Source organism: Schistocerca piceifrons, chromosome 2, assembly GCF_021461385.2.
Source record: "Schistocerca piceifrons isolate TAMUIC-IGC-003096 chromosome 2, iqSchPice1.1, whole genome shotgun sequence".
NCBI lineage: Eukaryota > Metazoa > Arthropoda > Insecta > Orthoptera > Acrididae > Schistocerca > Schistocerca piceifrons.
The window spans coordinates 231,292,256-231,319,853 of NC_060139.1; positions in this window are offsets into that span (position 1 = coordinate 231,292,256).

Genomic DNA, 27,598 nt, shown 5'->3' on the forward strand with positions numbered 1-27,598 from the left:
CTTGGGAGAGCCAGTCCTGACAAAACTCTACCATCTGGTGAGCAAGATGTATGAGACAGGCGAAATTCCCTCAGACTTCAAGAAGAATATAATAATTCCAATCCCTATGAGACAGGCGAAATTCCCTCAGACTTCAAGAAGAATATAATAATTCCAATCCCAAAGAAAGTAGGTGTTGACAGATGTGAAAACTACCGAACTAACAGTTTAATAAGTCACAGCTGCAAAATACTAACGCGAATTCTTTACAGACGAATGGAAAAACTGGTAGAAGCCGACCTCGGGGAAGATCAGTTTGGATTCCGTAGAAATGTTGGAACACGTGAGGCAATACTGACCCTACGACTTACCTTAGAAGAAAGATTAAGGAAACGCAAACCTACGTTTATAGTATTTGTAGACTTAGAGAAAGCTTTGGACAATGTTCACTGGAATATTCTCTTTCAAATTCTAAAGGTGGCAGGGGTAAAATACAGGGAGCGAAAGGCTATTTACAATTTGTACAGAAAACAGATGGCAGTTATAAGAGTCGAGTGGCATGAAAGGGAAGCAGTGGTTGGGAAGCGAGTGAGACAGGGTTGTAGCCTATCCCCAATGTTATTCAATCTGTATATTGAGCAAACAGTACAGGAAACGAAAGAAAAATTCGGCATAGGAATTAAAATCCATGGAGAAGAAATAAAAACTTTGAGGTTCGCCGATGACATTGTAATTCTGTCAGAGACAGCAAAGGACTAGGAAGAGCAGTTGAACAGTATGGACAGTGTCTTGAAAAGAGGGTATAAGATGAACATCAACAAAAGCTAAACAAGGATAATGGAATGTAGTCATATTAAGTCGGGTGATGCTGAGGGAATTAGATTAGGAAATGAGTAGTAAAGGAGTTTTGCTATTTGGGGAGCCAAATATCTGATGATGGTCGAAGTAGAGAGGATATAAAATGTAGACTGGCAATGGCAAGGAAAGCATTTCTGAAGAAGAGAAATTTGTTAACATCGAGTATAGATTTAAGTGTCAGGAGGTCGTTCCTGAAAGTATTTGTATCGAGTGTAGCCATGTATGGAAGTGAAGCATGGACGATAAATAGTTTAGACAAGAAAAGAATAGAAGCTTTCGAAATGTGGTGCTACAGACGAATGCTGAAGATTAGATGGTTAGATCACATAACTAATGAGGAGGGATCGAATAGAATTAGGGAGAAGAGGAGTTCGTGGCACAACTTGACCAGAAGAAGGGACCGGTTGGTAGGACATGTTCTGAGGCATCACGGGATCACCAGTTTAGTACTGGAGGACAGCGTGGAGGGTAAAAATCGTAGAGGGAGACCAAGAGATGAATACACTAAGCAGATTCAGAAGGATGTCGGCTGCAGTAGGTACTGGGAGATGAAGAAGCTTGCACAGGATAGAGTAGCATGGAGAGCTGCATCTAACCAGTCTCAGGACTGAAGACCACAACAACAACAAATGTCACCAACGTTTAAAAGAGTGTTTTGGATAAATATTGACGTATGTATTTTATCAACAGCCCTAGTCGGGATCGCACAGTGGTTAGCACATCTGCCTAGTAAGCAAGAGACCCAGATTCGAATCCCATTCCAACACAAACTTTTAACTTTCCCCATTGATTTAACTCATTATCCACTGGCAGCTAATGTCATTAATTCCTTTGTATCGAAAAAAATCACATTTAAAGAGCAAATTTCCGAGGGCTGTTACATAGTGCTGCGCCACGAATATGTATAAGTGTGTGGATTTGGGGAATTCTCGTACATTTGGCGCAGCTATGCTGGACGGTAATAGTTAAGGTACCGATTGTCACATCGGATGGCAGGGGCGGGTAATGTTGATATTTAGAAAATGATTCTGCGAGGCATGTGTACCACACCGCTCACAGACAGGAAGGCACGGCCCGGCGGACCCTGTTTACAAGTGTGAAGTAATCAGGGGAGCGGAGGGCAGTGACGTACTGCAGTTACAACAGCGCCTGGTGATCTGTGTGTAGGGGCCGAAGAGGGCCGAGTAATGCTTATGCTGTAATTATTAAAAAGTACACTTGTCTGCTCCAGAGGAACTGCGTCAGAGGCACAGGGGAAAGACGTAAATAAGCGAGGCCGGAGGCTCAAATAGGCAGTCCTGTCGCCATTCTGCCCGTGTCTAGAAATGGAGAGAATGATGACTGTTGAATTTGCAGGCCAACAACGACGACCAACCGGCCCTTTGAAACTACCACCAGCCTCCGCTGCACGAACGCGCTATAGCTGTGGCGGGGTGGGCCGCACCATGGAGCTGCACTGGTTCGAGGAACGAGAGGGCTGCTAGCCTCTGCTCTCTGGGTGGCTTCGTCCGTCAGACTGCGAGCTGCCATCCGCAGAGAGCGGCGCGAACTTGTGGTCTCCCAGTTGGAGAGCTGTATGCTGTTAGTGGCCATTAAAATTGCTACACCAAGAAGAAATGCAGATGATAAACCGGTATTCATTGGACAAACATATTATACTAGAACTGACGTGTGATTACAATTTCACGCAATTTGGGTGCATACATCCTGAGAAATCAACACCCAGAACAACCATCTCTGGCCGTAATAACGGCCTTAATACGCCTGGGCATTGAGTCAAACTGAACTTGGGTGGCGTGTACAGGTACAGCTGCCCATGCAGCTTCAACACGATACCACAGTTCATCAAGAGTAATGACTGGCGTATTGTGACGAGCCATTTGCTCGGCCACCATTGACCAGACGTTTTCAATTGGTGACAGATCTGGAGAATGTGCTGGGCGGGGCAGCAGTCGAACATTTTCCGTATCCAGAAAGGCCCGTACAGGACCTGCAACATGAGGTCGTGCATTATCCTGCTGAAATGTAGGGTTTCGCAGGGATCGAATGAAGGGCAGACCGACGGGTCGTAACACATCTAAAATGTAACGTCCACTGTTCAAAGTGCCGTCAGTGCGAACAAGAGGTGACCGAGACGTGTAACCAACGGTACCCCACACCATCACGCTTCCAATGTGCGTTCACCGCGATGTCGCCAAACACAGATGCGACCATCATGATGCTGTAAACATAACCTGGATTTATCCGAAAAAATGACGTTTTGCCATTCGTGCACCTAGGTTAGTCGTCGAGCACACCATCGCACGCGCTCCTGTCTGTGATGCAGCGTCAAGGGTAACCGCAGCCACGGTCTCCGAGCTGATAGTCCATGCTGCTGCAAACGTCGTCGAACTGTTCGTATAGATGGTTGTTGTCTTGCAAAAGGCCCCATATGTTGACTCAGGGATCGAGACGTGGCTGCACGATCCGTTACAGCCATGCGGCTAAGATGGCTATCATCTCGACTGCTAATGATAAGATGCGGTTGGGTTCCAGCAAGGCGTTCCGTATTACCCTCCTGAAACCACCGATTCAATATTATGCTAACAGTCATTGGATTTCGACCAACGTCAGCAGCAATGTCGCGATATGATAAACCGCAATCGCGATAATCTACAATCCGACCTTTATCAAAGTCGGAAACGTGATTGTACGCATTTCTCCTCCTTACACGAGGCATCACAACAACGTTTCACCAGGCAACGCCGGTCAACTGCTGTTTGTGTATGAGAAATCGGTTGGAAACTTTCCTCATGTCAGCACGTTGTAGGTGTCGCCAGCGGCGCCAACCTTGTGTGAATGCTCTGAAAAGCTAATCATTTGGCTAATCACATCATCTTCTTCCTGTCGGTTAAATTTCGCGTCTGTAACACGTCATCTTCGTGGTGTAACAATGTTAATGGCCAGTAGTGTACTATGGCTCACTACAAGGCGGCTGTCTCCCTTCGGTGCTATATAAGGGGTCCAGGAGTTGCGGTTGAGGGAGCAACCAGACGTGTACCGGGCTACCGGCGCAGCGAACGCGTGCGGCGGCCACTCAGCCGCGGGATGAGTGGGAGCGCATTGTCTGCAATGCTGGGCGGCCGGACGCCGACGCGGCAGATTCCGGCATTGGCACTGGCGCTCACCCACGCACGCACGTTGCGCGACGCCATCCACGGGAAGACCCGCCGTGTACCTTCACGCTAAAAAGCGAATGAAACACTTGCTGGTGTTTCTCTGCACGCTTCGGCCTGAGTCACCCTTCTCTCCTAAACAATACCTGTCAGTCGTTCTGAAAAATTACAGCCCCTGAGCTCGGCGGGTCGTAACAATACTTTACATACTTATTTAGACGCCGGTAGTTGAATGCATAGCGCCGTAATCTGATGATCGAAGTCTCTGGTTGGAAACATATTAGTACCAACCATATTTTTAGTTTCATTTATATTCTATATTTATTGTCAAATGCGAATGATACTAAATAAGTGCTGAATCATAATTTTCTAATGAAAATAACATTTTTTTTATTTTTGATTACTGGTTGTATGACGTAGACTGCCGGGGAAAAATGTAACACGCTCAACGACTTTGTTAAGCGGCACCAATGTGTATATCGGATGGGTTATAGTGTTAGTGATTCATTTCTCACGGTCGTCAGCGATCATATGTCACTCAGGAGGCCTGTCCGTACACCCTCTGTTATGACTCTGCAGGCAGTACCTGTGTTGAGTTTAGAGGCGAACAGTGTGTGCAACATTCATTCTAATGTACCACGCTCACGACTACGTACTCCTGTTAAACATCTTCAGCCATTTGATTGGGGTTGCGTTGTGGGCCTCTGGGAAACTGGACGGACACATCGAGGGATTCCTGCGCATGTTGGGCACAGTGTACCGGTGGTTTTTCGCCGCTTTCACACCTGTAGACCAGGCTCTGAATGACCACGTAGTACAGACGCACATTAAGACTGACATACCATTCGAGCAACGGTGGCCGGACAATCATCATCCAGTGACGAAATCCGGGCACATGTTGCACCTGCCGTGTCATCAGATATAACTCGGAAACGCCTGCTTCAGCGCGATTAAAATGAAGTGTCAAAAGTCTTGGGTTCAAAAATGGTCCAAATGGCTCTGAGCACTATGGGACTCAACATCTTAGGTCATAAGTCCCCTAGAACTTAGAACTACTTAAACCTAACTAACCTAAGGACATCACACACACCCATGCCCGAGGCAGGATTCGAACCTGCGACCGTAGCAGTCCCACGGTTCCGGACTGCAGCGCCAGAACCGCTAGACCACCGCGGCCGGCAAAAGTCGTGGGATACCTCGTAATATCGTGTCGCACCTCCCTTTGTCCGGCACAGTGCGGTAACTCGACGTGACGTGGCCTTAGTCGTTAGAAGTCCCCTGCAGAAATATGAACCAGCCTCTACAACTGTCTATAATTGCGAAGGTGTTGCCGGTGCAGGGGTTTGTGCACGAACAGACCTCTCGATTATGTCCCATAAATCTTCGAGGGGATTCGTGTCGGGCGATCTGGGTGGCCAAATCATTCGCTCAGATTTTCCAGAATATTCTTCAAACCAATTGCGAGCAACTGTAGCTTGTTAACATTGTGCACTGCTATTTGTAAAAATTCGGTAGTTGTTTGGGAACATGCAGTCCATAATTACTGCTCGCCAATCATCAGTTCAGTTGGAACAGAGGACCCAGTCCATTCCATGCAAACACAGAACACACGGAGCCGCCACCAGCTAGCATAGTGCCCTGTTGACAACCTGGGTCCATGGCTCCGTGGGATCGACGCCACATTCGAACCCTACCGTCGGCTCTTACCAACTGAAATTGGGACTCACTGTCGTCTAGGGTCCAACCGTTAAGGTCACGAGCCCAGGGGCGATGCTACCGGCGATGTCATGCTGTTAGCAAAGGCACTCGTATCGCTCGTCTGCTGCTAGAGCTAATTAACGCCAGTGTAGTACTAATGAAGAGTAGGCTGAAGGTTAAGAGATTATTCAGGAAGAATCAATACGCAAAGAAGTGGGATACAGAGGTAATAAGAAATGACGAGATATGCTTGAAGCTCTCTAAGCCTGTAGATACAGCAATAAAGAATGGTACAGTAGGCAATACAGTTGAAGAGGAATGGACAAATCCATAAAGGCCAATCATAGGCGTTGGAAAGAAAATGTATTGAACTGGGGACCTAGAAACGACGGAGAGGCTCCGTCCCCGCCGTAGCCCGCAGTGGTGCACAACCCCACAAGAGGCCACAGCAGTCCACTCACCCACTGCCGCCCCACACCGAACCCAGGGTTATTGTGCGATTCGGCCCCCAGTGGACCGCCCCGGGAACGTCTCATTCCAGACGAGTGTAACCCGAATGTTTACGTGGTAGGGTAATTATGGTGTACGCGTACGTGGAGACAGTATTTGGTCAGTAATTGTCAACGTAGTGTAATTGGGGCGGAATAAGGAGAACCAGCCCGCATTCGCCGAGGCAGATGGAAAACCGCCTTAAAAACCATCGACAGGCTGGCCGGCACACCAGACCTCGACACAAGTCTGCCGGGCGGATTCGTGCCGGGGACCAGAACGCCTTCCCGCTCAGGAACCAGTGCGGTAGACCGCACGGCTAGGCAGGCAGGCACAAAGAAGGTAACTGCGAAGAAACCATGGGTGAGAGAAGAAATATTTCAGAAAATTGATGAAAGAAGGAAGTACAAAAATGTTCAGGGAAATTCAGGAATACAGAAGCATAAGTCATTGACGAATGAAATAAATAGGAAATGAAGGGAAGGTAACACGAAGTGTCTGCATGAAAAACGTGAACAAATCGAAAGGGAAGTAATTGTCGGAGGGAATGACTCAGCATATAGGAAAGAAATTAAATGCCAGGGTGGTAACATTAAGAGTGCAACGGGAATTCCTCTGTTAAATACAGAGGAGAGAGCGGATAGGTGGAAAGGATATACTGAAGGCCTCTATGAGATGTAAGATTTGTCTGATGTGACAGAAGAAGAAACAGGAATCGATTTAGAATTGATAGGGGGTCCAGTATTAGAATTTAAGAGATCTTTTTACGACTTATGATCAAATAAGACAGAAGGGATCGAAAATATTCCGTCAGAATTTCTAAAATCTTCAGGGGAAGTGGAACAAGACGACTATTCACAGTGGTGTGTAGAATGTACGAGACTGCCAATATACCGTCTGACTAGGAAAAATGTTAACAACGCAATTCCGAAAAATGAAAGAGCCGACAAGTGCAAGAATTATCGCACAATCGGCTTAACAGCTCATGCATCCAAGGTGGTGACAAGAATAATATACAGAAGAATGGGAAAGAAAATTGAGGATGTATTAGATGACGATCAGTTTGGCTTTACGAAAGGTAAAGGAATCGGTGAGGCAATTCTGACGTTCCAACTCATAATGGAAGGAAGACTAAAGAAAAATCAAGACACGCTCATAGGATTTGCCGACCTGGATAAAGCGTTCGACAATGTAAAATGGTGCAAGATGTTCGAAATTCTGAGAAAAATAGGGGTAAGCTTTAGGGAGAGACGGGTAATATACAATATGTACAAGAACCAAGAGGGAATAATAGGAGTGGGCGACCAAGAACGAAGCTCTCGGATTAAAATGGGTGTAAGTCAGGGATGTAGTCTTTCGTCACTACTGTTCAGTCTGTACATCGAAAAAGTAATGATGGAAATAAAGGAAAGGTTGAGGAGTGGAATTAAAATTCAAGGTGAAAGGGTATCAATGATACGATTCGCTGATGACATTGCTATCCTGAGTGAAAGTGAAGAAGAATTACATGATCTTCTGTATGGAATGAATAGTCTTATTGGTTCGAGATTTGAACTGAGAGTAAATCCAAGAAAGACAAAGGTAATGAGAAGTAGCAGAAGTGTGAACAACGAGAAAATTAACATCAGGGTTGTTGGTCACGAAGTAGGTGGAGTTAAGGAATTCTGCTACCTAGGCAGTAACATAACCAATGACGGAAGGAGCAATGAGAACATCAAAAGCAGACTAATACTCGCAAAAAGGACATTCCTGTCCAGGGGAGGTCAATTAGTATCAAACATAGGCCTTAATTTGTGGAAGAAATTTCTAAGAATGTTCGTTTGGAGCACAGCATTCATTATATGGTAGTGAAACATGGACTGTGGGAAAACCGGAACAGAAGAGAATCGAAGCATTTGCAATGTGGTTCTACAGACGAGTGTTGAAAATTATGTGGACTTAAAAGGTAAGGAATGAGAAGGTTCTGCAGAGAATCGGAGAGGAAAGAAATATGTGGATAGGATGATAGGGCATCTGTTAAGACATGAGGGAATGACTTCCATGGTACTAGAGGGAGCTGTAGAAGGGAAAAACTGGAGAGGAAGACAGAGATTGGAATATATGCAGCAAATGATTGAGGACGTAGGTTGCAAGTGATACTCTGAGATGAAGAGGTTGGCATAGGAGAGAAATTTATGGAGGGCCGCATCAAACCAGTCAGAAGACTAACGACTCGGAAAAAAAAGAAAAGGAGGATACAAGACGAAGAATTTCTTATTGATGTGATGAGCGGCAGCTAGCTCTACATGCAGAAAAACGTAAGATAATGCAGATATGTAGGAAAAACAAATCCATAATGTTCGAGAACAGCATTAATAGTGTAGTAGTTGACACAGTTACGTCTGTTGAATATCTGGGCATATCGCTGAGAAGCGGTTCGAAATGGAACGAGCATGTGGGGATTGTGGTAGGGAAGGTGAATGGGTGATTTCGGTTCACCGTTACAATTTTAGGAAAGTGTGATCCATCTAGGACACTAGTGCGACGTATTGCTGAGTACTGTTCGAGTGTTTGGGACCCGCACCACGTCGAATTAAAGGAAGACAACGAAGGTATTCAGAGGCTGCCTGCTAGTCCTGTTACTGGAAGATTTGAACAACACCCTAGTAGTACGGAGGTGCTTCAGGACCTCAAATGGGGATCACTGGAGGGAACACTGTTGAGAAAATTTAGAGAATCAGCATTTGAAACTGACTGTTGCCGCCGACATACAATTCGCGTAAGGACCATGAAGACGAGATCAAAGAAATCAGGGCACGTACGGAGGAATATAGATAGTTGTTTTTCTCTCGCCCTGTTTGCAAGTGGAACAGAAGAGTGAAATGACTAGTAGTGGTACAGGTTACCCACTACCATGCACCGTACGGTGATTTTCGGAGTATGTTTGTAGGTGCATACGTAGAATGCAGTCGCATGCCTTCTTAAAATCTATGAAGGGAACGTCAAGGTCTTGAACATGCTCCGACATCTTGTCGTGAGCTGTCGTAGTACATAGATGTTATACAGAGCCGAACGGCCCTTTCAGAAACCCCCCAATATTCACCAACCACTATTTCTGTAAAAGGCTGGATTCCATCCAGTACACAGTTGAAGAGGATTTTATAGCAGATATTCAGAAGGGCGATCCTTCTGGAGCTGTGTTCCGCAACATACAGCGAGTGAGAAATAAGCGTCTGAAGAGAGCGAGACGGACGCCGAGAAATAATTTCCAACAGGCTGCCCACAAATTGCGGAACTTTTGTTCTCTCTAGGAGGTTGGGTGGTACCCGTTGGGCCGGGAAACGTAGGAGGAAAATGTGCAGTCTCATGAATAATGCAGTTGATTTGCATGAAAATAAGTAACTGCGGCTTTGTCATACAAGGGCTAATGCGATGCAGGTAATTGTCATGAGAACCCCGTATTGTTTGTCCGCATTTCCATGTTCACCGAGATGTAACACGCACAATGGCTACCGTACCGTCTCGGGGCCAGGTCAGCGGTGCTCTGCGAAAAAATTCCCGCCGTGGCTGACTGCGGAAAGAAGCGCCCAGTGGGTTTGTCTGCAGACAGCCAGAACACAACCCGGCGCTCGAAGCCGTCAACACAATAGTCGCCTAACTCATTATCCGCTGATAATGTCTGGCTTTCACAGGCCTCTGTAAGACTTGCGATTAAATAAGGAGGAAGGGACTGATAACATTACATCGCAATTTCAAAATTATTGGTGAAAGTGGCAACGAACGAGCACTGAGGTCGGTTAAGAAAATCTGTGATTTTGAACTAGAGCTGCACTGGCGAGCGAGGTGGCGCAATCGCTAGCACAATGAACTCGCAGTCGCGAGGCCGTCGGTTCAAACCGGCGTTCGGTCATCATTATTTAGGTTTGACGCGATTTCCCTAAATCGCTTCAGGCAGCTGCCTGGCCACCAAGAGCTGTTGCATAACGATTTGATTCACGGATCCAGTTATATGGCTCTTTCCGTGTATAGCGATTTTACTACTATGAGGTTTGGGGCCTGAAGATGGTATGAATGTAATGCCGAAACTCGTAGCACATAAGAAATTCGTAAAACAATTTTCTACAATACATACGGCTGTTGGCAAATTATTGCATCAAGGAATGAATAGGATTTGTCCACACAGGGAAGCTTTCGACAATGTAGAATGCATCAAGATGTTCGGATTTCACAGGAAAAATAGGTGTAGGGTATAGGGAAAAAAACTTACAATATGTAGAAGAAACAAGAGATTATAATACGAATGGAAGACCAAGAACGGAATACTCGGATAACAATTGGTATAATATAGAAAAGTAGTCTCTTTCGCCTTCTATTCAATCTACACATCGAAGAAGCAATGACGAAATGAAACGAAGGTTTAGGAGTTGGTTTAAAATTCAAAATAAAGTAGGTATCGGTAACATTTGTTGATGACATTTCTATTTTGTCATTCAGCAGATCCGGCAATTCTTCCTCATTTTTGCTGGAGAGGAAAAAAAGTTGTTACAGGTTCTGAACACTTTCAATCTGGTTAAGATCATCCAGGTTCCACAAACACTACGCTGAAACATGGTGGTATCTATTTTGAAGTATGGTGCACTTATGAACGGACTGATATCTTATTTAGTAATCAGGAAATAGCATTTGATAATTTGATTAGTAAATAAGATTGTCTTAGTAATTAAGAAAGTAGTTGGAATTTGTTAGTTCTTTGAAAATAGTAATAAATTACTAAATGAAGAACATTGAGAATGGGACTACACTGTGGTGCAGCGGGATTAGTAGCTGAATAGGCTCAAGACTGATATGACTGGAGGTTGTGGTGATATACACATTTCTTATCAGAATAGACAGTATATTGATAACACAAATACTACGAACAATTGGAGAGGCCCACATAAATAATCGTTGACGTCAATCCGTTGTAGAATTATGGACAATGTTTCATGCTCAAGAATTATGACGTTTTCGGAGAGCGATAATCTCCTCAACATGGATTCCTCAAACAGATATCTTGTGAAACTGAGATCGCTCCGATCCTGCATGAGATTCATAGCGCTATAGACAACGCTGCTCAGGTGGAAGCCGTGTTCCTTGATTTCAGGAAGGCATCTGACAATGTCCCGCACTGCCGTTCAGTGAAAAAAAAAAAATACGAGGTTACCGATCAGATTTGCAACTGGATTCAAGACTTTCTTGCAGATAGAATTCAAGAATTCGACGCGTCGCTCTTAGCGGGACAAAATCGACAAATGTAAATGTAATTTCTGGAGAACCCCAAGGAAATATGATAGGACCCTTTGTTGTTTACAGTTTGCATAAATGATCTAATAGCTCTTTCGCAACTTTCATAGCCTATGTTTTCGTTAACAATCTTGAATGTAGGTACTTTAATGATAACGAAGAAATTCCAAAGGAGTCTTTTTTTATGTCGTAAAGTCGATGACATTTGTATAATCTTCAATGGACCAAAGGAAGAGATCAAAGTGTTAGTAGAAGGTTTCAATAAACTGCATCCCAAAATGGAACTGATGGATAAATATAATACACTTAACTACTTAGATTTGCAGATACAACTCAGAACAGGTAGTATACAGTTTGATATTTACCGAAAACCTACTACGAGCGACATGGTGATACATGCTTCCTCTTGTCACCCGTTCCGTTACATTCTTGCTTTCTTTAAGACTATTATCTACTATATCTGTGAACTGCCATTATTTTTAGCCTCCGTAGAGAAAGAGCTGTCTAATCTTAGGTACATTGCCTTTCTTAACAGTTATAACACGGTGGTAGTTGACAATTTGTATAGAAAGAACATCCCCCTTATGTCCCCAACTGCTATCTGCAAATTCGTGAGAATCTGTTTCGTAGGAACTCTCTCGTATGACTTAGCCCAACTCTTTCAAAAATACGACACTAATATTGTATATTCATAGGCTAACAAATTGCAAAATCGTTATATTAATAATGAACAACCATACAGAGACAAATTCAACGCTTCCTGGGTATAGCCGCGCGGGGTAGCCGCGCAGTCTCGGGCGACTAGCCACGGTTCGCGTGGCTCCCCTGTCGGAGGTTCGAGTCCTCCCTCGGGCATTGGTGTGTGTGTTGCCCTTAGCGTAAGTTAGTTTAAGTAGTGTGTAAGCCTTGGGACCGATGACCTCAGCAGTTTGGTCCCATGGGAACTTACCAGCACTTCCATCCTGGGTATACTTGCAGTGACTGAGATGTATCATACATTGAGCAAACAGACAGGAGTTCAAGAAGAGATTCAGCAAACATTTGATGAACGAAAAAGGTCAGGTCATACACCACTCGGCACTCGCCGAGCATCTGAAAGCTAGTTGTCACCTTCCTCCGACCTTAAATAATTTAAAAAATGAACCTACTCGAAGAGTTGGCAATTACTCTATGATTAACTGGTATTAATGCCGAACAAACGAAATGTACCGTAATGGAGTAAGTGTTATGTTTACTGCGAGAATAAATTACAATGGAATGACTCGTCTTGGAAACAGTACCACGAGACATCACTAGAACGCGGAACGAGCGGAAACTGGAGAATTACACAGAATAACGATTGTAATCTTTTATTTATTAGTTGCCGTTCTGGGCGCTTCAGTCTGGAACCGCGTGACCACTACGGTCGCAGGTTCGAATCCTGCCTCGGGCATGGATGTGTGTGATGTCCTTAGGTTAGTTAGGTTTAAGTAGTTCTAAGTTCTAGGGGATTGATGACCACAGATGTTAAGTCCCATAGTGTTCACAGCCATTTTGAAGTTGCCGTTGTTACTCGTGACTTGCACCCTGGAAGATATTTCATTTGTGTTTCACACTTATTTTTATTGCTAAAATCCATAGTGCATTAACAACGCTAAGTTAGATCGTTTCGGTAGTACCAATAAGAGTCATTAGATCGCAGGCCGATCAAAAGATCGAACAGAACCCCAGATTTCCCGAAGTGTGACGTAAACTATTCGAACAGTTCGAGTCATGTTCAAATACGGCCCTAATTTATGGCCTCTGGAGCCGGCCGCGGTGGCCGAACGGTTCTAGGCGCTTCAGTCCGGAACCGCGCGACTGCTACAGTCGCAGGTTCGAATCCTGCCTCGGGCATGGATGTGTGTGATGTCCTTAGATTAGTTAGGTTTAAGTAGTTCTAAGTTCTAGGGGACTGATGACTTCAGATGTTAAGTCCCATAGTGGTCAGAGCCATTTATGGCCTCTGGGCTGGGGATGCGCAGTAGACAGATGCACAGCTATGGCTAGCTGTTATTTCTGTGTGTTCTGCTTTTTCTCACAACGGCTGAAACACCTAAAAGGTGTCAAGTGGTTCACAAGCAGGCAAGGGACATTTATTTAAGAGTAGTCGTTCTTCAAACATGAGGCAGATTCTAGCGGGCCGGTTTGCGACGTTGCCAAGGTGCAGGAACGTAACATAGTTGCTGTCTATGCGCTTTAATCCGAGCTAACAAAGCAAGATTCCTTGTGGGCTGCGCAGAGGCTATTAACGATATCGCCGACTACTTTTGCCACCTACTACCGTTTGCATGCACACCTCCTGACGTAATTACCACAGGTGAGCATCAGAAATTAGAGATGTAACTGCCGTTTCTTGGTTTATCATGGAGCTATCAACTAATATGAAGATCACAATGTATCATGTTTTACATTCAACTCTGTGTCTCGTATCGACCCTTGTTCACAGGTAAGGTCTTAAATTTATAAGAAATGTTTATTTTTTTATGCTTATGAAACAAAGGAAAGCTGAATACATGACTTCGCTCTCAAAGCTATGGTTGAACACTTTCAAGAGCTGCTTCCTCTTTGTTTTACACTATCGAGTAAGAGTTCTCTTTCAGCTGTGGAGGGCTGTAACTATCAGTACACGGGGTGGAGCGCAGACTACAGGTAACGCGTTTACGATTATTTTCATATTATCTACCTGAGTGGCTTAGAGGCCCTTGATGCTTGTGTCAGTAACATATTAGGACAAAAACTATAAAAGTACACTGCTGGAAAAAATTTGTACACCATTTTAAAGGTTTCCAGTTCACTCAAGATTTATTGTTGCAACAATGAATCTCGAATACACGAAATGATTACCTTTACAAATCAATAGCACAGATGGTTCTGAGGTAGTAAGTATCGACGCATGCTGAAAAAACCTACATTAATACTCATACATGGCATAGCCTCCGCGGGGGTTATGCAGGTGCTGACTCTGGCATCCAGTCGATCAATGGCGAATATTGTCCAGGGATACGTTAGGTCATGGATGCTCGACTTGTTCATATAGTTCTGTAAGAACTGTTGGTTGACGAATTGCATGAGTCATTTGTTCTCTCATCATATCCCAGTTACAAGGGCAATATCTACATCTACATCTACATTTATACTTCGCAACGGTGTGTGGCGGAGGGCACTTTACGTGCCACTGTCATTGCCTCCCTTTCCTGTTCCAGTCGCGTATGGTTCGCGGGAAGAACGACTGCGGGAAAGCCTTCGTACGCGCTCGAATCTCTCTAATTTTACATTCGTGATCTCCTCGGTTGGTATACATTTTCTAAGGACTCTCCCAATGAATGTCAACCTGGCACCCGCCTTACCAACAATTAATTTTATATAATCATTCCACTTCAAATCGTTCCGCACGCATACTCCCAGATATTTAACAGAAGTAACTGCCACCAGTGTTTGTTCCGCTATCATATAATCATACAATAAAGGATCCTTCTTTCTACGTATTCGCAATACATTACATTTGTCTACGTTAAGGGTCAGTTGCCACACCCTCCACAAAGTGCCTATCCGCTGCAGATCTTCCTGCATTTCGCTGCAATTTTCTAACGCTGCAACTTCTCTGTATACTACAGCATCATCCGTGAAAAGCCGCATGGAACTTCCGACACTATCTACTATGTCATTTATATATATTGTGAAAAGCAATTGTCCCATAACACTCCCCTGTGGCACGCTAGAGGTTACTTTAACGTCTGTAGGCGTCTCTCCATTGAGAACAACTTGCTGTGCTCTGTTTGCTAAAAACTCTTCAATCCAGCCACACAGCTGGCTTGATATTCCGTAGGCTCTTACTTTGTTTATCAGGCGACAGTGCGGAACTGTATCGAACGCCTTCCGGAAGTCAAGGAAAATCGCAACTACCTGGTAGCCTGTATCTAATATTTTCTGGGTCTCATGAACAAAAAAAGCGAGTTAAGTGTCACACGATCGCTGTTTCTGGAATCCATGTTGATTCCTACAGAGTAGATTCTGGGTTTCCAGAAATGACATGATACGCAAGCAAAAACCATGTTCTAAAATTCTACAACAGATCGATGTCAGACATATAGGCGTATAGTTTTGCGCATCTGCTCGGTGACCCTTCTTGAAAACTGGGACTACATGTGCGCTTTTTCCGTTCCTCTAGAGAATTGCGGTACACGGCTGTTAGAAGGGGGGCAAGATCTTTCGCGTACTCTGTGTAGAATCGAATTGGTATCCCTTCAGGCCCTGTGGACTTTCCTCTGTTGAATGATTTCAGTTACATTTCTATTCCTTGGACACTTATTTCGATGTCAGCCATTTTTTCGTTCGTTCGAGGATTTAGAGAAGGAACTGCAGTGCGGTCTTCCTCTGTGAAACAGCTTTGGAAAAAGGTATTTAGTATTTCAGCTTTACGTGTGTCATCCTCTGTTTCAATGCCATCATCATCTCAGAGTGTCTGGATGTGCTGTTTCGATCCACTTACTGATTTAACGTAAGACCAGAACTTCCTAGGATTTTCTGTCAAGTCGGTACATAGAATTTTACCTTCGAATTCACTGAACGCTTCACTCATAGCCCTCCTTACGCTAACTTTGACATCGTTTAGCTTCTGTTTGTCTGAGAGGTTTTGGCTGAGTTTAAATTTGCAGTGAAGCTCTCTTTGCTTTCGCAGTATTTTCCTAACTTTGTTGTTGGACCACGGTGGTTTTTTCCCGTCCCTCACAGTTTTACTCGGCACGTACCTGTCTAAAACGCATTTTACGATTGCCTTGAACTTTTTCCATAAACACTCAACATTGGCAGTGTCGGAACAGAAATTTTCGTTTCGATCTGTTAGGTAGTCTGAAATCTGCCTCCTATTACTCATGCTGAACAGATAAACCTTCCTCCCTTTTTTTTCCTATTTACATCCACATTCAGGGATGCTGCAACGCCCTTATGATCACTGTCTCCCTGTTCTGCGCTTGCAGAGTCGAAAAGTTCGTGTCTGTTTGTTATCAGTGGGTCCAAGATGTTATCTCCACGAGTCGGTTCTCTGTTTAATTGCTCGAGGTAATTTTCGGATAGTGCACTCAGTATAATGTCACTCGATACTCTGTGCCTACCACCCGTCCTAAACATCTAAGTGTCCCAGTCTACATCTGGTAAATTGAAATCTCCACCTAAGACTATAACATGCTGAGAAAATTTATGTGAAATGTATTCCAGATTTTCTCTCAGTTGTTCTGCCACTATCTGGGCGAGCATTATCCTCTCGGAACACCTTACTGATGCATGAATGGTAAAAGAATGGATCTAACAACATTCTGTACGTACAAGCGTTGGTTAGCGTCCTCTCCAGAAACACGAAAGCTGAATGAGGTCTGGATCGTACACACAAACGACGATCACTGCATGCAGGCAGAGACTGTTTTCATCAGTGAAGACAGACCGCCTCGATAGCTGAGTGGTCAGCGTGGCCGAATACTGTGCAAAGGAGCCCGGGTTCGATTCCCGCATGGGTCGGATACTTTCTCCACTTAGGGACTGGGTACTGTGTTGTATTCATCATCATCATCAACGACGCGGAAGTCGCCGAAGTGGCGTCAACTCTAAAAACTTGCAGCGGGCTATAGGTCTACCCGACGGGAGGCCCTAGTCACAGGACATTTCATTTCAGTGAAGGCAAAGGCGCACCATTCCTCTGACGGCACCAGCCGATCCGTGTTCGCTGAAGCAGTGGCGTGTGTGGAAGACTGCTAGAGGTGCGCGTGCCTTTAGTCCCACTGCTACTAACCAGTTCGCAACCGTATGTCTTGGCATGTTTGGGCTCATAAGCCTTCTTATTTGTGCTGTGGTAGCTGCACAATCCGCCACACTGCTGGCCTTACAATATAACGATACTGGCAGGTGTCTGCGCTGCATGGATTACCAGAACCTCGCCTACAGGTCTGAGGATGTTCACTCGACCACTGATTACAGCATCGTAGGACAACCTATGCAGAACATCCAACTTGTGTGTCAGTTCTCCGAAAGGACTTCCCTGCCACTCGGAAAGCCTCAATTTGACCCCTTTCAAACTCGTTCGGTTGGCTGTAGGAAGCTCGGGTGCGTCTCCATGGCATGGTTGCTTGCTTGCTTCACACGTCTGCGCCACACTGACCATCTAGCTGGGAGCATTCCCTATTAAATGGTAGACACAGGCGGCGCTCGGGTAGGTATGCCCTGACGGACAACTTTGAAACCATTATCAGTACATCGAATATTCCTCAGGTGGCGTATGCCGTCATGGGATCAAAGTCACGTCGACTTTCAAGGTATACTAATTTTTCCTTGCAGTGTACTTGCACCACGTCTCCCGTGGTCTAGGTAGCATCTTTGATTCATAATCAAAACGCGTCAGTCGGCTCTCAGCCGTGATGAGAAGCGGACGTGCGCGTGGCTGTGTGCAGCGCTCCGCAAGCAGGCCTTTGTTTACTCGCGCGGGTAGTGGTATTGCAGTGTAAACAGATCACCTAGAACGACGATGGCGCTTTCTTATAGAAAGGCCACGATTAAAGTAACGTTCGATGCCCAGTACTCACGACCTAAGGCATACGAAGTGGAGCGATTCCTGCGTGAAGTAATGCACATCGATCGACAGGAACTTACCGGTATACAGCTTTCGATCGTCTCCAGCACAGTTTACCTGAAACTTGTCGATGAATTAGCATGAGAACGACTTCTTCGCCGTTCCACCGATGGATATCGTTTCCACCACTCGGACGGCAACGTGGGTGTAGTGAATGTCGACCATGCAGGGCTCGGCGTTCGGAACATACGAATCTTCGAGCTGCCGTTTGAATTTCCGGCCACGCTTGTCGCGAACGCGCTGCGGCCTTATGGGGAAGTACTAAGTCACACGGAAGAAAAGTGGCATACGTTCGAGACGTATCCTGTACTGAATGGAGTGCGTCAGGTGCGAACCGAACAGCGTAAACACATCCCATCGTACGTGACCGTTGGTCGCTGTCGAGCGATCGTTATTTATGAGGGTCAACCGCGGACTTAAGCAGGGCGGGGGCAGGAAGGGCATGTACTCTCTGAATGCCTGCAGCGACGCTTCGTCCAGATACCACGTGCAGACACGACACCTACATCGCAGCTGACAACGCTGCCAATTACATATGCTGAGGCAGCGAGGAACATGTCGGACGCGGACGTTGTTCCGTTCCAGTTACCGATCCCCGCGGGCCCGGTTTCCTCGTCCACTACGACGCAGCCTCCATCGGAACCGTCGCCGTGCTCGACAGCAGCGACCACGTCTGCACCCCAGCCGTATGAGGTAAGAGAGAATCAGCACATCGATTCGAGCTCGGACACGGAGATGCGGGAGATGCCTACTGTTTCTCGTGATCCACAGGACGCGGACACACGTTCCCTCAAGCAGAAGTCGTTCAAGCGACGAAAGGAGGCTGTCTGAAGAAAATGATTCTAGAGTTGGTGACACGTTGCAGGAGGATGAGGAAAATCCATTTGCGGCCAGGACTGTGGACATCACACCAACGGTTTCTGGTTCGCTGTTGGCAACGTCCGCCCATGGACAAAGCAAGTTGACGATACCCAGCTCACCTACGAGCACCGTTGCGATTTTGCGGCTAAGACATCGGATGAACGTTATGCGTCGCCTAACGTACCACACCTCCAGCCTGGTGACTGGGCGTCCGAGATAGATGGAAAGAATGATATCAGACTCGAGTGGCAACCATATGACCGCGGCCAGCGGATCGTCGGACGGACATCTTGTCTCAGCCGATCAATAATATATACGGTGCGGGTGGCAGGGACGGTCGGACGGACGACGTGGCGCATACTGGCTTAAACGACTGCAGGATACGTCATCATACTATCAAATGACCCAGTCGTATCGGACAGGTACAGTCAATTCAACGGTATTAGCTCCACGATCAAAACTCAGTTGTTAAATGACATGATTCGGGCGGTGGACATTGATATCGTGTTTCTTCAAGAGGTACGGCCTGATGTGCGCCTGGATGTTTATGGATACGCGTGTTACGTCAACACAACTTCTGACGGTGGTGGTGGTACGGTCATACATCGAACCAACGGATATTCAGTTTTTGCCGTCAGCAAGAGGCATTGCGCTCACCGTAGGCGCAGTCCACCTTGTGAATCTGTATGCCCCGTCTGGTGCTGCGAAGCGTCGAGAGCGAACAGTCTATTACTCCACTGAGGTAGCTCCATTGTTTCAAGGCGCCTACAGAGCTCCTGGTGGTGGGCGGGGACTTTAACAACGCCTTACGCCCTGAGGATCAGATACCTAACCATGTCCCATGTCCAGCCCTTCATGCTATGGTCAGAGATCTCGCTTTGCGTGATACATGGATGTTAATCCACGGTACCGACACGGATATACACACTTCACCAGCCACTCGGCCAGCAGGTTGGACAGGATTTATCCCTCCCGAGGTCTTCGGGCAGCAACTGTCGGTGCTGAGCTGTGGCCCACTGCATTCACCGACCATCAGGCCTTCATCTGCGCCGTGACTCTTGCCATGACAGCAAACGAGCCGTAATAGAGGACCTTGGACTCTTAACGTTAACATTCTCCGGGAAGAGGCTTGCCGTGTAGCCGTCACTGATACCTGGCACAAATGTGAGCGACGGCGTCATTCCTATGATTCCAAGACACGATGGTGGGCATACTGCGCCAAACGAGCTCTTCGCCGCACGCTCATGGCGTATGGACGATATAGGGCGCTTTGGCTCCGACCCACCTCTGAGTTTTACTACAAGGTCTTACGGGAACTAGCGTCGCAACAAACTTCGCCAGAGCGCCAAATGCCCGTCCACCGGCACAGGCACGGCTTCTGCAGATCACGGCTGGCAGATTGGACGGCACGCGGGTTCGATGCCTCTCTTTATCACATCGTCAGGGAACGGAGACACCGTAAGAGATGACTTATCACGGCAGTTATTTCTGCGGACGGACAACGCGCAGAGAGACACACAACGCAATCTCCCGTGCTCTCACAAATTATTACCGCACTCTCTATCTAGCAAATCAACGACGTAACAATGACACTGAGGACGTCGTGCCACCCTCGGGTAGGGCACAAGGTGACGACACATTCTTGGAGGCCGTCACGTGGGAAGAAATGCGCATGACCCTCTCGCGGGGCGCGGGAAACAAATCACCTGGACTTGATGGTCCTCCGTTTGAATTTTATAGCACGTTTTCTGACATGACGGGGGAAGTTTGGCGGCAGATGCGCCGCGAACTACTGGATCCGGACTCCCCCCCCCCCCCCCGAATTTTTGGAGGGCATGATCATCTCTGTGCCAAAACCAAACGGGGGGGGGGGGGGGGTGCAGACCGCAAGACCGTTGACGTTATTGAATTTGTATTACAAGCTGTTCGCCCGCATTCTTCATGCTCGCCTCCTCGCTATTGTCAAAGATGCCATTCATGCCGACCGAACATGTATGGGAGGTGGCAGTGATATACACATGGCGTTAAGCTCTTATAGAGATGTGGTGGCGCTCATGTCGCTTAGAAGGCACCCTCGTGGCAATTGACCTAGACCACGCATTTGACCGAGTTGGGCACCGCGCGATAAGGATGTCCTCTGCAACCTTTCTCTTCGTCGTGCTTGCGCTTCATGGTCTACGACAGCGTTTGGAGGACATTCGCCTCCGCGATGTGTATTTTAAATATAGTGCCTATGCGGAAGATGTAGTTGTAACGTTATTCTACTAGGGAATAGGGAAACAAACAGGAAGGACTGGACCTATTTTATCACTCGTTTTATCTAACAATCATATAAACAAATTCCTTTAAAACAACAATTTCTTAATCCTGATTACTTTAGGTAATAAGAACAGTAAGTCACCAAAATTTAGTGAATCTGCTACCAATGTCTTTTATGAAACAAAGTCTATCTCACATATAAGAAAATTTTAGAACCACTGACAATTATGCACCTGACGGCTTAAATTAATTCACAAGGTTTAATAAATATAATCAATACAATAAATACCCACGTAAACATAATTAGCACTCCGTCTTCAGGCCACAAGTGGCTCATCGGGACCATCCGACCGCCGTGTCATCCTCAGGTGAGGATGCGGATAGGAGGGGCGTGTGGTCAGCACACGGCTCTCCCGGTCGTTACGATGGTATTCTTTGACCGGAGCCGCTACTATTCGGTCGAGTAGCTCCTCAATTGGCATCACGAGGCTGAGTGCACCCCGAAAAATGGCAACAGCACATGGCGGCCTGGATGGTGACCTAAACATAATTAGCACCAGAATTAATTAGCGAGGAGTGACGCCAGGTCTCTCGAAGGCAGAACAAAAACTTAACTTGGAGAAGCCAAGGCGGAAGCCGGCAGTTCGTACAAGACTCACTTCTCGAGCTTCGACCCGGAGTCACTTCCCGCTACCCAGGATTTCACAGCTACCCAGGATTCCACAGCTACCTTTCCCCCGTAGATGGAAAGGTAGTGCTTACTCCAAAACACCAGCCAGCCGGCTGTAACATTTAACAAGCGCACAGAACAGGTCCGCAGGGACAATGAAGACAATCATCAAAAGATATTAAATAACTGGTTAAATTATTCACTAATAAAACGGCACACTGCATTCTTTAAGAACAAGTACTTTACGTTTCGATTAAGATTTATAAACATTTCTGTTCTGGAATGACGACCATGCAGACGCAGCTAATCAACCTCCAAATATAAATACACTGTTTACACTGTACAGCAGGTCTCATCACTTAGCTGACAGATAAAGGTACCAAATCAGTTTTAACAGTATGGGCATCTATTTTCAATTAAAAAGTACTGAATCTGGGATTAATTGTGGCAATACAATGAAGCATAAACATCTGATGGTAAAAGAAGAATTACACGCCTCACTAAATAAATGATTCCTACATACATGGCTTTTTACATAGCATATAACTCTGAACATCTTCAGAACTTATACACCCAAGGTTTCAGCAATACACCCAATAGTGGATCCACAGAATGCATTCACACCACAGGAAGTTTATTATGGCATAAGCCAAATGAAAAATGTTCGATATATTTTAAAGCACTACAGCAATGCTGACAAATCTGCAGTCACATATCACGGACAAATTCACTTAACTTTTGGCTTGACGTCCGATATGGCTTGCGTCGGATACAGCAGGAGGCATTAAGGCAGCGGACGACTGTAGACAGCCGTGTCCGGAACTAGCAGCACGCAACCCAAGGCAGTAATAACCCTCCTCACAGGCGACAGGAAAGGCTCTCCGCCAAGCTGCCCCATACACGTGGTCGGTTCCCGCTCCACCACAAGCGCACTCCGGCCTCACGTGACATCGAGCGTCCACTCCACGTCCTTCGCGAGATCCCAGTTAACTCCTCCGGCAAAGATTAGGCAGCCAAGCCTCAGTACGCGCCACAAGCAAAGATAAGAGCGCGAAGGCAAGGTACTTGCAAATACGCTGGCGCGCCAGCAAAACGCCACGGCTGAGTAGTATTCTTGGCGAGGTTGGCAGAAGATATATGTACGACGATCGCGTGGCTTCAGCAATATGGAGAGGTGGCCGGGAGCCGTATCAACCTGCAAAGGTCGCACTAAATGGATGTGGGCAGAGGACTGCATATGAGTACTACAGTGCCCATAACCGAAGTCCCGGCGATGAAGTGTTTGGGAGTGACCTTCCATGGGAACGTGCAGCTTACAGCAGTAGATATGTATCGCAGACTACTTAATGTCCTCACGCAAGTTCGTCTCCATAACTTTCGAACACTTGACTTGGTCATGTGGGTACATTTTGTCAACGTCTGCCTCGCTCCGAAACTTAATCATTATACACATTATCGCCCGATGGTTGCTAATGTAGCTGCCAAGTTCCAGGCGACCTTCGGTCATTTCGTCAGCGCGGTTAGGGTGTTCAAGAACCCTTACGAGACGCTAACGTTGCCCACACATGCAGGCGGCATTGGAATGATAAACGTGCACAACAGGGACCGCGCTCTGTTCCTGAGGACGATGCATCGCCTACGTACTTCGGACGAGGCTACCCTCCCTGGTACACTGATTCAGGAGGTGGTGCCTCAATCCATCCGTCCGCCAATTCCTGTTGGACATATCACGCCAGCACTGAGTCACATTCACACTTATCAGGTCGACATAAGTTATCTGTTGGATGTCTTGCCGACCACGCGGGATCCTAGCACCAAGGACTTCTGCCGCTGCTTTCAACGGACGCTGCCTGCTAATGTGGTTGAACGCCGACATCCGGCAGTTGGCTGGAGGCGGGTGTGGAGTAACATACACTCGCCTTTCCTTCCCACCACGCTCAGGGAGCTGTGGTATGTGATAACGACTGAAAAATTCCCCACATGACAACGTTTACACATGATACTTCTTGCCGAGGATCCTCTCTGCCCCGGATGCGCCGCTGTCGACACCGACATGCACCGTTTCATTTGTAGTACGGCTACCGACTGCTGGCTCCTCACACGGCGCATATTGGCGCTGTTGCTGCGACGGGCGCCTCAGTCCGTAGAGCCCACCTAGTTGATCCATCCCGACGTCACTTACTTCCCCGCTACTCGTCATAATGCCACGGTGTGGGTTAAGGGCATGGCATTATCATACTTTTTTAATGAGAGCGTTGAAGGGTTGTTAGATTTCTGGCATTATTTAACTACGCGATTTTACGGCGCAAAGCGTCGTATGGTACGCTCTTTGCGAATTACTTGGGGTCGTTGTTTACACGCCATCCAGACCATTGGGGTGTGCAGGGTGTGAGAAGAGGCTCAGATATTGCACATGATGGACTGATGACAGACATCAACGGTAATTATAGGATGTTCCACCCTCGCTGAAGGAGAAGACGACCAGCAAATCCCGCCGTCTAGCTGCTGTGGACACCCCCGGAGAAAAAGATAGAACAAAAAAAATATTACAAATAAAAACATCAGAACAAAATGAACAACAAATAAAATACCCCTTTATTTAGCCTTTTCTTTTTTTAACAAAATGTTAAAAGAAAGGGGTAGTGTCTTTGATTCATAATCAAAACGACCTCGGTCCCGGGTTTGAAACCTGCCACCGCTTATATTTTGATTAATAATCAACAGTGGTGGCTGAAGAATTCCGGTATAAGAAGTCACCCTTATTCTGCCAACGGTCTTATCAAAGATGGCGGAGGAGCGGACAGAGGTTCAGAGCACTCTCTTGCCCTTGGGGTGGGAAAATGCCCATAAAGGCGGCAGAATCAGCAATGATCAACAGCATGAGGATGCAGAAGGCAATGGTAACCACTACATTAAAGACACACAGCGAGTATCCACAGGACACGAGGCCTGTAACTGAAAAAGTGTCATGATGATCTCTCCATTGGCAAAAGATTCCAGAATAGTCCCCCCCCCCCCCTCGGATATCTGGGAGGGGACTGCCAAGTGGGAGGAGACCATGAGAAAAAGACTGAATAATCAACAAAGTCGGGGTCTCGGAATGTCAGAAGCTTGAATGTGGTAGGGAAGCTAGAAAATCTGAAAAGGGAAATGCAAAGGCTCAATCTTGATATAGTAGAAATCAGTGAAGTGAAATGGAAAGAAGACAAGTGTTTCTCGTCAGATGAATATAGGTTAATATCAATAGCAGGGTAAAATAGTATAACAGTAGTAGTATTCATTAGGCATAGGAAGGTAGGGCAGAGACTGTGTTACTATGAACAGTTTGTAACACCATAGTTAAGATACCAAATATTTTTTCTGATTAATTATGCTTTGTATAAAGTATGTTTTCTTTTATATGTAATCTTTGATATTCTGGAAAGATGTAGAAATATGTATAATATGTTTTCTCTTCATCGTTTCAACACTTTGCCTCATTTAGAGGAGGATGACTTTAATAATATGTATTTTTTTGTTGAATGCTAATATGTAGATATGAAAGGATTTTGCAAGAGATATGAATATGTAACTATGTACAAGCTGATCCACACTTAGGGCTTTTGGTTTATATCGCTTTAAAATTTGGTGTGTTCACATTTCTGCTACTTATGATTACTTCTCATTCTTCTATTTACACTCAATCCATATTATGTACTCATTAGTCTGTCATTCCATTCATCAGATCATGTAATTCTTCTTCACTTCCACTCAGGATAGCAATGTCATCAGTGAATCGTATCATTGATACCCTTTCACCTTGAATTTTAATTCCACTCCTCAACCTTTCTTTTATTTCCATTATTGCTTCTTCTATGTACAGATTGAACATTAGTGACGAAACCTACATCCCTGTCTTACACCCTTTTCAATCCGTGCATTTCGTTCTTGGTCGTCCACTCTTATTATTCCCTCTTCGTTCTTTTACATTTTGTATATTACCCGTATCTCCTTATAGCTTACCAGTATTTTTCACAGAATTTCGAATATCTTGCGCCATTTTACATTGGCGAACCCTTTTTTACGTCGACAAAACCTATGAACATGTCTTGATTTTTATTAAGTCTTGCTTTCATTATCAACCGCAACGTCAGAACTGCCCCTTCGTGTCTTTACCTTTCCTAAAGGAAAGGCATCCTCAATTTTCTTTTCCATTCTTCTGCATATTATTCTTGTCAGCAACTTAGATGCATGGGCTGTTAAGCTGATTGTGCGATAACTCGCCGGCCGCTGTGGCCGAGCGGTTCTAGACGCTTCAGTCTGGAACTGCGCGACCGCTAAGGTTGCAGGTTCGAATCCTGCCTCGGGCATGGATATGTGTGATTATTTTATTTTATTATTATTTATCGTATGGCTTTACCAGTGCAAGTGTGGTGTTGACATCGTTAATTTACATAACATATAAATACAAATATACATATACACACAAAACTTACTTGACTCAGTGTCTATCATGTCACTGATATAAACATTAAAAAGCAGTGGAGCCAATACAGATCCTTGTGGGAGCCCGTTTTTTATTCTTTTTGACTTGCTGCTTTGTGACCCCAGGTTTACTTTGAAATATCAGACTTTCAGCATTTTTTCCAACAGGTTTGTCAATTTCAAGCATGGAATCATGTTGGCAAATTTCAGGATAAGACCATCTATCCATACCGTATCATAAGCTGCACTGAGGTCGGCAAAGACTGCTGATGTTTTCAATCCTTTTTGGAATCCCGACTCTATGTATGATGTGAGGGCTAATACTTGTTCGCAACAACTTTGATTAGTTCTGAATGCGGCTTGTTCGTGAGGCAGGTGTTTGTCTATCGTTGGGTATATCCTATTGTAGATCAGTCTCTCCAGGAACTTATAGCAAATGCTCAATAATGCTATTGGGCGGTAGTTTGCAGGGTTTTTTCACCAGATTTCCCTGGTTTAAGGATAGCCAGAGTAAGAGACATTATAAATTCCTTCGGGATATCTCCAGTTTTTAGTATGTCATTGAAGTAGTCTTTAAGCCAGGTTCTTGCTATTGGTCCAAGATTTTTTATAAATTCAGGAAATATATTATCAGCTCCAGCTGCTTTCCGTAGTTTGAGGGTTTTTATACCTTTATTTACCTCCCTGATAGTAAAAGATTTTGAAAACTGTCTGTTTTCTTTAGGGTGCTCTTTACTTCTTTGAGTTGGTTTATCTTCAACTTGCAGTGGAGGATTTGGCCACGTTGTGTTTGGTGGTTTATATACTGACACTTGGGAAGTTCTACTGTTATCGTTTCAATATTGCGGGTGTTGGACTTCTTTACCACTTCATAGTTATTGATGCCATTACGTATATATATAATTGACCCATACGTTTCTGAGAGAACTGTTTCCACCACTGTAAATCCTTGAATTTTGACCCTGGTTAAGATATCTGTTTCCTCAGCTACATGTGTTTCTTGCAGTGCAATTACATCAACTTGGTGTTCCTTAGCCATTCTACCTAGGTGCTCACAATTACTGCGACTGATGCCTTCTATGTTTAACTGCATAATATGGACTGATGGTCCGATATTAATTGTCTTAGCGCTTAGACACTTTCTTCGCTGAGCATGCACTTGCTGCTGTTGACCGCGAGGGACTCTCCGTCCAGTTCGGTCGCCGTTTGTGTAAACGTTCTGCCGTGCTGCTGACGCAGCCCGTTGCCCGGGAGACACCATCTTTG